The sequence below is a fragment of the Neovison vison genome, chromosome 6, assembly GCF_020171115.1.
Source record: "Neovison vison isolate M4711 chromosome 6, ASM_NN_V1, whole genome shotgun sequence".
NCBI lineage: Eukaryota > Metazoa > Chordata > Mammalia > Carnivora > Mustelidae > Neogale > Neogale vison.
In genome coordinates, this window is record NC_058096.1 from 45668879 (window position 1) to 45686196 (window position 17318).

Consider the following 17318-nt stretch of genomic DNA (forward strand, 5'->3'; position numbering starts at 1 on the left):
TGACTCCAGCAATCAGAGCAACAACTGACTCACAGTAGATGCTCAGTGAGTATTATTTGAAAGAATAAACTTAGAGATTCAGCCAGGACCTCCTAGAAGACATAATACTTCTCGTGAAAAATTCTGGTGACCGAGACCAGAAGGGCATTCCAGGAAGAGGGAACTATATAAACACAGCACATCAGACATGAAATAACATGTTGTAGGAATGAATTAAACACACACACAACAAAATGAATCAGAATAAGTTGAGACTAGGGATAGAAACAAGGGTCATGTCCTTGTATTGAGTACTACACTTTATTCTTCACTGAAAGTCATTGAAAGCTTTTAAGGAAAGGGGTGATATGCTGATACTTGTGTCTCCATAGAATTTGAATATATTTATTTAAAAAAAATACTAATAGTGTGATGAATTCAGGATGACTGGACTCTGAGAGGCTTAAAGTGTTCATGCAGCACCACCTATGAGGCAAGGCCTTGAAAAACATCATCCAGAGTTTGTATTACTTGCATTATGAAGACAGTGTGACATGCCAATGACTGCTCAGACCTGGTGGATGTCTTGTTCCAGGGTCCAAGAGTCTGGTGGCCCTCTGCAGTTTTTGGAAATAGCAGGCATTAGTATGTATAGCTTTCAGACACCATCTTCCAGGGGAACCCATCCTCTCTGGCACGAAGAGGTTAAGCTCCATGTTTCTCAGCAATCAGGTTGAGAGAGTAAGGAAAAAGAAGGAGGAAGACAAACTGAATTCTAGCTACTAAGCTTTGATATGCAGTGTGTAAATATGCCACATTCTCTCTCTTTCATTTGAACCTGCTTCCCTGGGGAAAAAAAAACATGTGTCATAAAAAAAAATTCATAGTTTCTTTTTGATTAATCTCTAGTAGGAAGCCCAAAGATATTAAATCTCAGTGCTCTCACATTTTTCTCCTCCCCTCATAAACAATTCAATTCAGTTTGAATTAATATTTATCGAGTGCTGACACAAGGCATGGCAGTATAGTGGCTGCTGTGATAGAACTGCTACATAAAAGAGAGAAAACCGGTGTCCTATCTTAAGAAAACAGTAATATATATATATATATATATATATATATATATATACATATATATGACAATAGGAACAATATAGCAACAAAAACCAGTGCCCTACAAGATGGTATCAAAGGTTGTTTGACTCAGGTACCATTTATTAACCATCCACCATATTCAAGATAAACAGCATGTCTTGAACCACACTTGAGGAGGCTGTGTTGACAAGTACTAGAAAAAGGAATATAGATTTTGTGTGAAGGAGAGAGTCGCATCATTTGTAGAGAAAGAGATTTGTGCCATACCTCATGTGGAAATAAATGGGACTATTTCACTCAGCGACAGAGATAAATAGATTCTCATTTGCTGGTTTATCTGGAGTGTTCTTGTTTGTTTGTTTTTGGTTTATTGGGCTCAGGGCTCTTTTATATACCTTGCTTTATTAAGCCAAATTATGCTGCCCAGACTAGGCCAGACTGGGTCATTATGGCAAAGTTTAGGTCAGCTCTTTTCTAGACAACTCCAATTAAAAAGAATACAGGCTCTGGAATTAGACTGCCTGGATTCAAATCCTGATTGCTACTCAGTAGGTTATTAAATATATTTGTCCTTCAGTTTGACCATCTATAAGATGGAGATAATAACTATACTTAATATCACAGAGTTGTTACAAACATTGAATAAGACGATAATAAAAAGCTTATAACTATAACTCGTTTGTAGTGTTTAAGGAATGTTAACATTTTCCCCTCCTATGATAATGTGGCAACAATGGCAGTATGTTTTCCTAAAAGAATATAAAACTATGGTTGGCATCTCTCTTTCATTGAGCGCACATTTTATAAACAATTGAGAGAAAGAGAAAGAGAGATTATCACAGGTTGAGCACCCAGGGAAGCAGATTCTAAAAGGAGATACACATGAAGAAACTCCACTGGGGAGAAGCATTGGGGTCATCTCCCTTATTACTATTGGTTCTAGAGTTTGGGGCCCTGATAATCCTTAGCTGGAGTTCATCTCTGGGAAATGGCCTTGGCTAGAGAAAGCCACTATACCCAAGAGTGTGGCGCCTTTACAGGAGCAGCTTGTAGCCAGTGATTGATTGATTGATGTGGCAAGAATAAGGACCCAGCTCCTTTTCCTCAATTTGAACCAATTTTGAAGAGTTATCCCAGACCCAAGACATTCCATGGGGTATATGAAGGACTTTGTTGTGAATGCACTGCATGTTAAGTTCTCCTGCTGCCCAATCCTTCTTTTTTCTACACCACTCCCCACCGAGATGTTGGCCTAAGAGTGTGTAACCGGGGATCAACGTTTAGTGAAATTAATAAATTTTCATCAAATACTTGCTTCGTCAAATACAATCTCATTCTTATACAAAATTGTCCCCCTTTCATTCTTTTGTTTAGTTCATGTGGTGGAGAATATGAGGATAGATGATACTAGTACAGTTTGGTTTGGTGCTACTACCTTGATCCTTAATTTGTGTTAAGGCTCCTGTAACTGTACCCGCCAGAGTTTTGTACCATTGGTACAAATATCAACATAGTGGAAAATAGGTAGATGTATGTCTTAGTGCTAGCATAAAAACAGTTTTGACCTCATGGACCCCTGAAATGTCTTGGCCATGGGAATTAGAAATACATATTCTACATTATGTAGTTCCATGACAGAACATGGAGAAAGTGGTTTATCTTCTTTTCAAATACCAAACTCTCATTTTTAATGAGGACACTTACTGTTCTTGGAACTGTGATTGCTATGACACTGAATTAAAGCAATTTCAGTCTCTCTAAATACTGGCAATAAGAAGAGCTGAAATAATTTTGAAATAACTTGCATGGAATACAAGAGAAAGGAACACTCCCAAACTCATTTTACAAGACCGGTATTACTCTGATAACAAAGCCAAAGATGCTGTAAGAAAACTACATGAGATATCACTTCACACCTGTAAGAATGTAAAATCAACAACACAAGAAACAATAGGTGTTGGCAAGAGCATAGAGAAAGGGGAACTCTCTTGCACTGTTGGTTGGAATGCAAACTGGTGCAGCTACTCTGGAAAACAGTGTGACAGTTCCTCAGAAAGTTAAAATAGAACTATCCTACAATCCAGCAATCATGCCACTAAATATTTACCCCCAAAATACAACAAACTAAGGGTTTTGGAAGGGAGTGTGTGGGGGTTGGGTGAGCCTGGTAGTGATTGTTAAGGAGGGCACATATTGCATGGAGCACTGGGTGAGGTGCATAAACAATGAATTTTGGAACACATATACAAAAATTTTAATTTAATTTAATTTAAAAATACTAATTCAAAGGCATACATGCACCCCAATTTTTATAGCTGCGCTATCTACAATAGCCAAATTATGGAAGTAACCCATTGTGTCCACTGACTGATGCATGGATAAAGAACATGTGCTATGCGACAAGAATGCCCACTCTCACCACTCTTGTTCAACATAGTATTAGAAGTCCTAGAAACAGCAATCAGACAACAAAGAGAAATAAAAGGTACCCAAATTGGCAATGAAGAAGTCAAACTCTCGCTCTTCACAGATGACATGATACTTTATATGGAAAACCCAAAAGACTCCACCCCCAAACTACTAGAACTCATACAGCAATTCAGTAATGTGACAGGATACAAAGTCAATGTACAGATATCAGTTGCTTTCTTATACGCTAATGAAAAAACACAGAAAGGGAAATTAGAGAATTGATTCAATTTACTAAAGCACCAAGAACCATAAGATACCGGGGAATAAAACTAACCAAGAGGTAAATGATCTGTACTCGAGGAACTACATAACACTCATGAAAGAAATCAAGAAGACACAAAAAGATGGAAGGCCATGCTCATGGATCAGAAGAATAAAGATTGTTAAAAAGTCTATACTGCCTAGAGCAATCTATACTTTTAATGCCATTCCGATCAAAATTCCACCGGTATTTTTCCAAGAGCTAGAGCAAAAAATCCTAAAATTTGTATGGAATCAGAAGAGACCCCCAAATTGCTAAGGAAATGTTGAAAAAGAAAAACAAAACTGGGGGCATCACATTGCCTGATTTCAAGCTTTACTACAAAGCTGTGATCACCAAGACAGTATGGTACTGGCATAAAAACAGGCACATAGACTAGTGGAATAGAGTAGAGAGCCCAGATATGGACCCTCAGCTCTATAGTCAAATAATCTTCGACAAAGCAGGAAAAAAATACACAGTGGAGAAAAGACAGTCTCTTCACTAAATGGTGCTGGGAAAACTGGACAGCTATATGTAGAAGAATGAAACTCGACCATTCTCTTACACCATACACAAAGATAAACTCGAAATGGATAAAAGACCTCATCGTGAGGCAGGAATCCATCAGAATCATAGAGGAGAACACAGGCAATAACCTCTTCAATGTCGGCCACAGCAACTTCTTTCAAGATTTGTCTCCAAAGGCAAAGGAAACAAAAGCAAAAATGAATTTTTGGAATTTCACCAAGATCTAAAGCTTCTGCACAACAAAGGAAACAGTCAACAAAACAAAGAGGCAACCCACGGAATAGGAGAAGATATTTGCAAATGACAGTACAGACAAAAGGCTGATATCCAGGATCTATAAAGAACTTCTCAAACTCAACAGACCCAAAACAGATAATCATGTCAAAAAATGGGCAGAAGGGGCACCTGTGTGGCTCAGTGGGTTAAGCCTCTGCCTTCAGCTCAGGTCATGATCTCAGGGTCCTGGGATTGAGCCCCACATCGGGCTCTCTGCTCAACAGGGAGCCTGCTTCCTCCTCTCTCTTTGCCTGCCTCTCTGACTACTTGTGATCTGTCAAGTAAATAAATAAAATCTTTTAAAAAATTAAAAAAAATAAAATAAAATGGGCAGAAGACATGAACAGAGACTTCTCCAATGAAGACATACAAATGGCTAACAGACACATGAAAAAATGTTCATCATCACTAGCCATCAGGGAGATTCAAATCAAAACCACATTGAGATACCACCTTACATCAGTTAGAATGGCCAAATGAACAAGACAGTAAACAACGTGTGCTGGAGAGGATGTGGAGAAAGGGGAACCCTATTACATTGTTGGTGGAAATGCAAGTTTGTGCAGTCACTTGGGAAACAGTGTGGAGATTCCTTAAGAAATTAAAAATAGAGCTTCCTTATGACCCTGCAATTGCACTACTGGGTATTTATCCCAAAGATACAGATGTAGTGGGAAAAAAAGGGCCATCTGTACCCAATGTTCATAGCAGCAATCACCAAACTGTGGAGAGAACCAAGATGCCCTCCAATGGACGAATGGATAAGGAAGATGTGGTCCATATACACTGTGGAGTATTATGCCTCCATCAGAAAGGATGAATACCCAAATTTTGTATCAACATGGATGGGACTGGAAGAGATTATGCTGAGTGAAGTAAGTCAAGCAGAAAGAGTCAATTATCATATAGTTTCGCTTATTTGTAAAGCATAAGGAATAATACGGAGGACACGTGGAGATGGAGAGGAGAAGGGAGTTGAGGGAAATTGGAGGGGGAGATGAACCATGAGAGACTATGAACTCTGAAAAACAATTTGAGGGTTTTGAAGGGGCAGAGGGTAGGAAGTTGGGTGAGCCTGGTGGTGGGTATTATGGAGGGCACATATTGCATGGAGCACTGGGTGTGGTGCATAAACAATGAATTCTGGTACACTGAAAAGAAATTTAAAAAATTTAAAAATTAAAAAAAAGAACATGTGCTATGTATACATAATGGAATATCATTTGGCCATAAAAAAAGAATGAAATCTTGCCATTGGCAGCAACATGGACAACAAAAATTAATAAAATACAGGAAATGGCTTTTTCAGTACCTGATATAAAACTCTTCTTGCTATTAATGAATAGTAGCAAGAGAGTGGTGAGATCTACTCTGGGTATTAGCACAATATTTTTTTCTGAAAAACAATTGGGCAACCAACATCAAGAGTTTTAATAATGGTTATATCTTTAACCATAAGAGACTCTTAATCTCACAAAACAAACTGAGGGTTGCTGGCGGGGGGGGGGTCAGAAGAAGATGGTGGGGTTATGGACATTGGCGAGGGTATGTGCTATGGTAAGTGCTGTGAAGTGTGTAAACTTGGCGATTCACAGAACTGTACCCCTGGGGCTAATAATACATTATAAGTTTATAAAAAAATAAAATCAATTTAAATTAATTTAAAACAAATAATGGTTATAAATTCTTCTGCAGTGTATCCTTATGAAAGGATGGATACATGTGGATTTTACTGAAATTTTATTAATAAAAATTAAAAATAAAAACTTACAAGAATTTGGTACATTTATATATTAGAAATTATATTATCTTTATAAATAATATTTTATAGTCTTTAATAATATGTCATTTTCATAATATACTATTAACAATATGAGGTTAATCTTAACAGAAAAAATTAGACTATCAAATGATGGGTCTTAAATATGAATGAATTTATCTCTTCTTTATAGTTTTCTATTATATTCCAAAATTTTCACAAGGGATTCATATTACTTCCATAATCAGAAAAATATGTTTGGTTGTTGTTTGTTTTTAGTATTTGCTTTTATTTTGTTTTGCTTTGGTTTGGTTTGGTGTAAGAGCTCAGTTAGAAGCAAGAGCCATTGATGTGTTCAACAGTCAAGCCCCATTTTAGGAGACTCAATGCCTAAGCTCAGGTTAATAATTAGAATAAAATGTATGGATGATGAATGCTCTTCCTCCTGTAAAGCTGGATCTGAGGTAATAATTTAACAAATACTTAGTGACCACTCAGAAATCATCCTACCTGCATTCTAAGCCCAACTCTCTCATTTACTTACCTTGGATGAATTATATAAGTTTATTGGGACTCAGTCTCCTCTCAAATGAGTGAATATTCAGCCTACTAGTGGTCATGAGTAAAAACCAAACTGATCAGAATTACCAGGGATAGCTTTAAGCCATTCTAACAAGAGCCAGTCAGAATACTGATTGAAAACCTGTTTTCACTCGAGTTTTTGTCCTCCAGATCTGATAACAGTACTGATAATCTACTATGCTGCTTACTTCTGCTGGTAACAGAAGTGGTAGGGTAGCTAATCATACTCTTGCTTTATTTGTTGTAGCAAATTATTTTTCAATAATAATGCTTTGTGTATTGTGTGTTTAATTAAATGCTTTTAAATGCAAATTTAAAAAAGAAAACTACATGTTAATATTGCTGATGAACATAGATGCAAAAATTTTTAACAACATGTTAGCCAACAGAATTCAACAGCGCACTAAAAGGATCAGACAGTGTGATCAGGTGGGATGCAAGAATGATTCAACAAAATGAAAGATAAAAATCATACAGTCATCTCAATAGATGCAGAAAAAGCAATTGGCAAAATTCAATATACATTTTTGATAAAAACTCTCAACAAAGTACATATAAAGGGGAACATACCTCAACATTATAAAGACCAGATACGAAAAACCTATAACAGACATCATATATAATGGAAAAAGTAAAACCTTTTCTTCTAATATCAAAAACAAGACAAAGATGTCTATTCTTGCCACTTTTATTCAATGTAGCATAAGAAATCCCAGCTAGAGCATTTGGTCAAGAAAAAGAAATAAAAGGCATCTAAATAAGAAAAGAAGTAAAACTGTCTCTATTTGCACATAACCTCTTATATATAGAAAACTCTAAAGATTCCACCAAAAAACAGTTAGAAATAAATAAATTCAGTAGTTTCTGGATACAAAATTAATATACAAAAAATCAGTTGCATTTCTATACACTAACAACATACTGCCGGAGAAATGAAGGAAACAATCCCATTTACAATTTTATTGAAGAAGAATAAAACATTTAGGAATAAATTTACCCAAAGAGGTGAAAGATCTGTACACTGAAAACTACAAAACACTGATAAAAGAAATGGAAAACAATACAAATAATGGAAAATTATTCTTTACTCATGGATTAGAAGAAGTAATATCATTAAAATGTCCATGCTACCCAAAACAATCTACAGATTCTATCAAAATTCCAATAGCACTTTTTACAAATTAGAACAAATAATCCTAAAATTTGTATGGAACCATAAAAGACCCCAAATAGCCAAAGTAATCATGAAAAAATGAACAACGCTGGAAGCATAACATTTCCTAATTTCAAACTCTATTACAAAGCTATAGCACTCAAAACAGTACACTAATGGCATAAAAACAGACACATAGATCAATGGAATAGAATTGAGAACACAGAAAAAAACCAATGAGTGTATGGTCATTTAACTTATGACAAAAAGAGCCAAGAATATATGTGCTGCCGAAGCGAGCACAAAAGAGCCAAGAATATACAATGGGAAATGATAGTCTCTTCAACAGATGGTGCTAGGAAAAGTGGACAGCCATATTCAAAAGAATGAAACTGAACCCCTATCTTATACCATACACAAAAATTAACTCAAAATGGAGTAAAGCCTTGAACCTAAGACCTGAAACCATAAAATTCCTAGAAGAAAATAGAGGGTAAATTCCTTGGCTTTGGTCTTGGCAGTGGTTTTTTTGAATTGACACCAAAAACAAAGACAACAAAAGTAAAAATAAACAAATGGGACTACAGCAAACTTAAAAGCTCCTGCCCAACAAAGGAAACCATCAACAAAATGAAAAGGTAATCTATGGAATGGGAGAAAGCATTTTGTCAATCATGTATTCCTATAAAGGGTTAATATCCAAATTTTACAAGGAACTCCTGCAACTCAATAATTATAAAAAAAAAAATTTAGCCATTTGTATGTCTTGATTGGAGAAGTGTCTGTTCATATCTTCTGCCCATTTTTTGATGTGTTTGTCTGTTTCATGTGGGTTGAGTTTGAGGAGTTCATTATAGATCCTGGATATCAACCTTTTGTCTGTACTGTCATTTGCAAATATCTTCTCCTATTCCGTGGGTTGCCTCTTTGTTTTTTTGACTGTTTCCTTTGCTGTGCAGAAGCTTTTGATTTTGATGAAGTCCCAGAAGTTTATTTTCGCTTTTGTTTCCTTTGCCTTTGGAGACACATCTTGAAAGAAGTTGCTGTGGCTGATATCAAAGAGATTACTGCCTATGTTCTCCTCTAAGATTCTGATGGATTCCTGTCTCACGTTGAGGTCTTTTATCCATTTTGAGTTTATCTTTGTGTACGGTGTAAGAGAATGGTCGAGTTTCATTCTTCTACATATAGCTGTCCAGTTTTCCCAGCACCATTTAGTGAAGAGACTGTCTTTTTTCCACTGTATATTTTTTCCTGTTTTGTCAAAGATTAATTGACCATAGAATTGAGGGTCCATATCAGGGCTCTCTACTCTGTTCCACTGGTCTATGTGTCTGTTTTTATGCCAGTACCATGCTGTCTTGGTGATCACAGCTTTGTAATAAATCTTGAAATCAGGTAAGGTGATGCCGCCAGCTTTATTTTTGTTTTTCAGCATTTCCTTAGCGATTCGGGGTCTCTTCTAATTCCATACAAATTTTAGGATTATTTGCTCCAGCTCTTTGAAGAATGCCGGTGGAATTTTGATCGGAATGGCATTAAAAGTATAGATTGCTCTAGGCAGTATAGACATTTTAACAATGTTTATTCTTCCGATCCAAGAGCATGGAATGGTCTTCCATCTTTTTGTGTCTTCTTCAATTTCTTTCATGAGTGTTCTATAGTTCCTCAAGTACAGATCCTTTACCTCTTTAGTTAGGTTTATTCCAAGGTATCTTATGGTTCTTGGTGCTATAGTAAATGGAATCGATTCTCTAATTTCCCTTTCTGTATTTTCATTGTTAGTGTATAAGAAAGCCACTGATTTCTGCACATTGACTTTGTATCCTGCCACGTTGCTGAATTGCTGTATGAGTTCTAGTAGTTTGGGGGTGGAGTCTTTTGGGTTTTCCATATAAAGAATCATGTCATCTGCGAAGAGAGAGAGTTTGACTTCTTCATTACCAATTTGGATACATTTTATTTCTCTCTGTTGTCTGATTGCTGTTGCTAGGACTTCTAATACTATGTTGAACAAGAGTGGTGAAAGTGGGCATCCTTGTCTTGTTCCTGATCTCAATGGGAAGGCTGCAAGCTTTTTCCCATTGAGGATGATATTTGCTGTGGGTCTTTCATAGATAGATTTTATGAGGTTCAGGAATGTTCCCTCTATCCCTATACTTTGAAGTGTTTTAATCAGGAATGGATGCTGGATTTTGTCAAATGCTTTTTCTGCATCAATTGAGAGGACCATGTGGTTCTTCTCTCTTCTCATATTAATTTGTTCTCCAATCAAGACATACAAATGGCAATCAGACACATGAAAAAATGCTCATCATCATTAGCCCTCAGGGAGATTCAAATTAAAACCACATTGAGATATCACCTTACACCAGTTAGAATGGCCAAAATTAACAAAACAGGAAACAACATGTGTTGGAGAGGATGTGGAGAAAGGGGAACCCTCTTACACTGTTGGTGGGAATGCAGGTTGGTGCAGCCTCTTTGGAGAACAGTGTGGAGATTCCTCAAGAAATTAAAAATAGAGCTTCCCTACGACCCTGCAATTGCACTCCTGGGTATTTACCCCAAAGATACAGATGTCGTGAAAAGAAGGGCCATCTGTACCCCAATGTTTATAGCAGCAATGGCCACAGTCGCCAACCTATGGAAAGAACCAAGATGCCCTTCAACGGATGAATGGATAAGGAAGATGTGGTCCATATACACTATGGAGTATTATGCCTCCATCAGAAAGGATGAATACCCAACTTTTGTGGCAACATGGACGGGACTGGAAGAGATTATGCTGAGTGAAATAAGTCAAGCAGAGAGAGTCAATTATCATATGGTTTCACTTATTTGTGGAGCATAACAAATAGCATGGAGGACAAGGGGCGTTAGAGAGGAGTAGGGAATTTGGGTAAATTGGAAGGGGAGGTGAACCATGAGAGACTATGGACTCTGAAAAACAGTCTGAGGGGTTTGAAGTGGCGGGGGGGTGGGAGGTTGGGGTACCAGGTGGTGGGTATTATAGAGGGCACGGCTTGCATGGAGCACTGGGTGTGGTGAAAAAATAATGAATACTGTTTTTCTGAAAATAAATAAATTGGAAAAAAATTTAAGTGGGCAAAAGACCTGAATAGACATTTTTCCAAAGAAAACATACAAATGATTCAACAGGTAGAAGAAAAGATGGTTAACATCACTAATCATCAAGGAACTGCAAATCGAAACTACAATGAGATATTACCTCACACCTGTGAGGATGGCTATTAATAAGAAGACAAAAATAAAAATACTTACAAGGATGTGAAGAAAGGGGAATCCTTTTACATTGTTGGCAAGAATATAAATTGGTATAGGAAATATTTAAAACGGTAAAGAGGGTCCTCAAGTAATTAGAAATAGAACTATCATATGATACACCAATCTCACTTTTGGTATATTATCCAGAGGAAATTAAACCATTATCTCAAAGAGATATCTGTACTCCCAAGTTCATTGCAACATTATGCATAACAAGAAAGATACAGAAATAACCTAAGTGTCTGTCAATGGTTAAGTGAGTTAAGAAAATCTGGAAAATATATAATGGAATATTAATCAGCCTTTAAATAAAAGGAAATCCTGCTCTTTACCACAACATGGATAAACCTAGAGGACATTACGCTAAGCAAAACAAGTCAGACAGATGGACATTGGGAAAGATCTGTGCTATGGTGAGTGCTGTGAAGTGTGTAAACCTGGTGATTCACAGACCTGTACCCTTGGGGCTAGTAATATATTATATGTTAATAAGAAATTAAAAAAGAAAAATAAGTCAGACAGAGAAGGACAGATATTGCATGGTACACTTATATGTGGAAGCCAAAAAAAAAAAAAGTGAACTCAGAAACAGAGTACAAAAGTGGTTGCCAAGGGTGGGGTGAAGTATGAGAGATAGAGGGGTTTGTAAATGAATGCAAACATTCTGTTATAAGATGAATAAGTGGTGACTATCATTAATAACTGCATTGTAGAATTGATATTTGCTAAAGGAGTAGAACTTAAATGTCCTTATCTAAAAAGGGGGGAGGGGAATATGTATAACAAAATATATATATTGCATGATAGCCAAAAAGTGGAAGTAACTCTAATGTTTATCAGCTAATAGGTATATAAATAAAATGTATAAATATATATAAATGAATAAAATGTATAAATAAAAATGTACAATAAGATGTATAAATAAAATAAAATGAATTATATACCAGTAAAAATAATATAAAATCCTGAATGAACCTTGAAACATTATATTAAGTGAAAGAATACAGTCACTAAAGAACATATACTTTATGGTTACATTTAAATGAAATAACCAAAATAGGCAAAACTATAGAAAGTTAATTAGTAGTTGCCTAGGGCTGGTAGAGGAAGTTGCAGGAATGGGGAATGACTGCCAGTGAGTATATAGTTTCTTTAGGGAATCATGAAAAAATTTTAATGGTGATTATGGTGATGGTTACACCTACTCTGTGAATACACTAAAAATGGTAAATTAGTATAGTTTAAAAGTATAAATTGTATGATTTGTGACTCATACCTTAATAAGCCTGTTAAAAAAATAACTTGTAACAAAATATTAGCAAATTCAAGCCAACATTATATAAAAAGAATTACACCCTACAACCAAGTGAGATTTACCCTAGTATGCAAGAATAGTTCAACTTTCAAAAGTGTATCAATGTCATCTATAATATCAAACGACTAGTTCCATCCATGTTGTCACAAATGGCAAGATTTTGTTTCTTTTGATGGCTGCATAGTATTCCATTGTGTATATATACCACATCTTTATCCATTCATCTGTTGATGGACATCTAGGTTCTTTCCATAGTTTGGCTATTGTGGACATTGCTGCTATAAACATTCAGGTGCACGTGCCCCTTTGGATCACTACGTTTGTATCTTTTTTTTTTTTTTTTTTACTACGTTTGTATCTTTAGGGTAAATACTAAAAAAGAAAAACCACATGATCATATAAATAGATGAAGATAAAGATATTTGACAAAACTGAATGCCGATTTATAATAAAAACTTTCAGTAAACTAGAAATAGAAGGGAAGTTCTTAAACTTGATAAAGACTATGTATAAAAACCCTGCAGCTATTATATTTAATGGCAAGAAACTTAAAGGTGTTTCACCAAGATCAGGAACAAGGCAAAGACTTCATTCTCACTACTCCTTTTCACTATCATACTGGGAAAATACACAGATTAGGAAGGAAAAAATAAAACTGTCCTTGTTCACAGATAACATGTCATCCATGTTGAAAATCTGAAAGAATTGACCAAAACAATTAGACAAATAAGCAATTATAGCAAGGTTGCAGAATACAAGGTTAATATACAACGTATAAAAGTCAACAGCTTTCCCACATGTCAACAATGATCAAGTGGAATTTAAAATTAAAAACACAATACCATTTATATGAGCACCCCCAAAAGTGAAATACTCAGGTATAAATCTAACAAAATATGTACAAGATCCATATGAGGAAAACTAAACTCTAATAAACAAAATCAGAGAACTAAATTAAAGGAGATATCTTCCATGTTCATAAGGACATGCAATATTACTAAAATGTATTAAAATGTCAGTTCATTCCAACTTGATATATATTTTCCATGCAATCCCAATCAAAATTCCAGTAAGTTATTTTGTGTATATCAACAAACTGATTCTAAAGCTTATATGTAGAAGCAAAGGACCTATAATGATGAACACGGTAGTGAAAAAGGACAGAGTTGGAGGACCGATACTACCCGACTTCGACTTCAAGACAAAAACAGGAATCAAGACAGTATGATGTGGGTGGAAGAATGAATAGGTCAATGGAACAGAATAGAAAGTCTGTAATAAACATGGTCAACTAGTCTTTGACAAAAAAGCAAAGGCAATACCATCGAGCAAAAATTGTCTTTTCAGAAAATGGTGCTGGGACAACTAGACATCCACAAGCAAAAATTAAAAACAAAAAACTAGACAGAGAACATTATTCCCCTTACAAAAATTAAGTCAAAATGGATTATAGGCCTAAATGTAAAACACAAAATTATAAAATTCCTAGAAGGTAACATAGGGGGAAAGCCTAGATAACATTGGATATGGCAAAGATTTTTTTGGTACAACTACAAAGGTACAATCCAAGAAAAAAGAAGAAAACCAATAAGCTGGACTTTATTAAAATTTAAAACTTCTGCTCTGCAAAGGATAATGTTGAAAAAGTGAGAAGACAAGCCACAGACTGGGAGAAAATGTTTGCAAAAGACATATATAATAAAGGACTTAACCTAAAATATATAAAGAAATCTTAAAATTCAACAATAAGAAAACAAGCCTCTTTAAAAAAAAATGAGCAAAAGACCTTACAAGGCACCCCACAAAAGATATACAGATGACAAATAAGCACATGAAAAGGTGCCCCATACTGTATGTCATCAGGAAAATGCAAATTGAAGTAATGAGATACCACCTATTAGAATGGCCAAAATTGGTAACACTGAGGACACTAAATGGTAGTGTTGATGTGAAGCAATAGGATTTCTCTTTCATTGCTGTTGTTTGTTGTAGGAAGGCAAAATGGCACAGCCACTTTGGAAGATAGTTTGGGATTTCTCACAAAACTAAACATACTATTACACATAAAAGCCTGGAGCTATAAACATGCTATAAACATTATAATTATTTATTTATAATTGCCAAATATTGGAAACAACCAAGATGTCCTTCAGTGGGTGAATGGATAAATAAAACTGTTGTGCATGCAGATAAAGGGATTTTATTTAGCACTAAAAAGAATGGAAGCATCAAGCCATGGAAAAGACATAGAGGAATCTTTAATGTATTTTATGAAATGAAAGAAATCAATCTGCAAAGGCTACCTACTGTGTGTTTCCACCATATGACATTCTGGAAAAGACAAAACTATGAAAAAAGCAAAAAGATCAGTGATAGCCAAGATTTGGTTGGGGGGGATGAGTAGATGAAGCACAGAGGATTTTTAAGACAGTGAAAATACTCGTCATGGTACTAACATGGTTTTATGTCATTATAAATTTGTCCAAACCCATAGCATGTAAAATACCAAGAATATCATTCCCTGGTGAGGGGATGATAATGGGGGAGGCTATGCCTGTGTGGGGGCAGAGGGTATATGGGAAATCTCTATACTTTTCTCTTACTTTTGCTATAAACCTAAAAGTGCTCTAAAAAAAAGTAGTCTTAAAAAAAAGGAAAGAAGGGCGCCTGGGTGGCTCAGTGGGTTAAAGCCTCTGCCTTCGGCTTGGGTCATGATCCCAGGGTCCTGGGATCGAGCCCCACATCGGGCTCTCTGCTCAGCGGGGACCCTGCTTCCCCTTCTGTCTGTCTCTCTACCTGCTTGTGATCTCTCTCTCTGTGTGTCAAATAAATAAATAAAATATTTAAAAAAAAAAGGAAAGGAAGAACTTGCTGCTTTTTGTCACTCTCAGAATAGACAGGAAATTAAATTTCAACCTGGAATTAGATAATGATTTTCTTTTATGACGTAGGAGTTTATGTTACTTAATTGATTTTTCAGGAAGGTGGGAGGACAATTCTCTGATTCATATCAGGGCACCTGAGTGGCTCAGTGGGTTGGGCCTCTGCCTTCAGCTCAGGTTGTGATCTCAGGGTCTTGGGATCAAGGCCTGCATTGAGCTCTCTGGTAGGCGGGGAGCCTGTTTGGCCCTCTCTCTCTTTCTGCCTCTCTGCCTACTTGTGATCTCTCTCTCTCTGGCAAATAAATAAATAATCTTTAAAAAAAATTACATGAGCTACATGTAATTGTAATATACGGTTTTATTAAATAATAACTATTATTAAAATAAGTCAGGGGATGTGCTGTGTGTTTTGTATGTGATACTCACTGCACCTCTGAGTTAGATTATTCTATTCTCATTGTACAGATAAGAAAATTGAGGCATTCCTTAATTTTCAGATGGTCCGTTAACATTTCCTACCACTCAGAAATTCTGCATTGATGAGAACTGTGATACCAGGCAACTCCATTTCTAATAGGTAAAAGAGCCACCTCTTTAAATTTAGTGTAATCCTTTCTAGGCCAAAAGAATTTATGCTTTGAATTCTACTCAAAGGCTTTGAGAGTCCTAATAGAGGAGAGGTAGGTAGGGTACATGATAGAAGAGGCAGATTTCATCTCATAGTGCACTGTCTAGGAAGATGGATTGGAAACATAAAGAGCTAATAACACCAAAGATTTCCTTTGCTAGGTTATCTTTTATACATTAATTATACAGAAGAGCCTGCTTAAATGGATACTTTTGCTATAGAATGTTTCTTTTAAAAGAGGGTTCTTTTACTTACTCTGCACTTTGGTTGAGAGATATTATCAGAGAGCTATCAGGGAGATAAGTTGATATAAAGACAAAGTTTATTTCATTTGTAGTATAAGCTTATTCATTTAACTGACCAGTGAATCATCTTTGTATAGAATGTTGTGTCACTGCGATGCAGTCAGATCACCGGTGTATTTAACCCACACTATAGTTTTAAATCATATATCCAGGAAGACTGCTATAACTTTGCAAATTTGAAGACAACTCTTATTTATTCATCTACCACACTGTATAAGGTAATATAGCCCCATAGTCGTTTGTTAGATATTCATTTTTATAGCATTCATAAATAAATGTTACCTAGTGTATAAAACCAACCTGAGAATCTTTCACGTTTCTCTATAACTCCTTTGAGGACAACTGTCCCCAAATAACTATGTAAAACAATATTCTTTATTTTTCAAACTAAATATATTTTTATTTACTTTTTCTCTAATTTTGGGGTAGTGTGTGTCTGGTCTTATTGGTGTTCACATCTTACATGGATGACAACTGAATTTTTTCCTTTCAAAAATGTTATTTTTAAGTCAAGACGGGAAGAATAAGCAATCAAGGGATTGAATGCTGCGTACCAGTACTATGCCTGGCTTGTTATTCATATGACTTCATTTACTCTTCCCAACAGAGAGCTAAAATAGTCCTGTTTTCAGATCGTTGCCAGCAAATTCCTTTTTATTGGATCTCTATATAATAAAATAATGGGAAAATCTAGTTATTTTCTATTTGCATATATTTTTTTTCTCTCTTTCCTATAGCTTCCCTAAACTTATTTCTTATTTATGCAAACAAGTCCTCTTTTTCCTAAGCAATCATTTTTCTCATTTCAAATT

At 35.7% G+C, this 17318-nt stretch overlaps 1 protein-coding gene across 3 annotated transcripts in view; it reads left to right on the forward strand.

The window, feature by feature from the left end:
• The window catches only part of EPHA6 (EPH receptor A6), an 871253-nt gene that overhangs the window by 752607 nt on the left and 101328 nt on the right, over window positions 1–17318 (forward strand). The window lies entirely within an intron of this gene.